We start from the raw sequence: 835 nt of genomic DNA, 5'->3' as shown, positions 1-835 counted from the left end.
AAAAAGGTTATGTAGTAGGAAGTTGTAAGAGAGGTAGGCTAAGGCTAGGTTATAGCCTATTTTATTTTTCTCCAAAAAAGAGCTGTTTAAATCGAAAGAAGCGCTTCCTCTTCTCTAAAATGTCACACACACACAGACACACACAGACACACACACACACACACACACACACACACACACACACACACACACACACACACACACATACACAAAGACAGAGCCAGAGAGAAAAGTGGCTATATCATGCCATCATGTGGAAATTATGTGGAAAATATGTTTGATTGCCTATGATTCAATTCAATGCTTTTTACAATACTTAAAATACAGACAATGGATTTATTACTTGATATACCAGCAAGAAAGCAAGCTAAGCAACCCAACTCCCTCCGCTCAGGAGTCATCATGATACAGAGCAGTCAACAGGTTCACTTCAAACACATACAGTAAGAGGCTGTCTCATCCTGTTGTTTTCATCCAGAGGACCTCCCCATTGTCTCTCCTTTTTGGTATGTGTTGCTCTTGTTGACAAAAGAGGTAGTCAGATATATGAGTTATTATTAGGAGACTGACTTTATGGAAAAGGGAAGAGTGAGGTCTTTGGATTCCAACCATCTGGATTAAACAATGCCTTCTTCAGGAGATGCTGACACAATGAGCGACAGGGAGGGAGGGAGGTGTAGCAAGCTGCTGCTGAGGACCAAAAAGATCAGCGGAAGCTTGGCCGCTTCCTATTGAAAGCTGGTCATTGCAGCTGTGAGTGTTTACACATTTGTAAGAAGTGGTGATCTTGGAGATGATGGCTTATTGCTGGATAGGTTCATTTTGATTTTTTTGT

The sequence above is a fragment of the Coregonus clupeaformis genome, chromosome 24 (genome assembly GCF_020615455.1).
Source record: "Coregonus clupeaformis isolate EN_2021a chromosome 24, ASM2061545v1, whole genome shotgun sequence".
Classification (NCBI taxonomy): domain Eukaryota; kingdom Metazoa; phylum Chordata; class Actinopteri; order Salmoniformes; family Salmonidae; genus Coregonus; species Coregonus clupeaformis.
The sequence above is the reverse complement of the archived record's forward strand: the minus strand, read 5'-3'. Positions refer to the sequence as shown.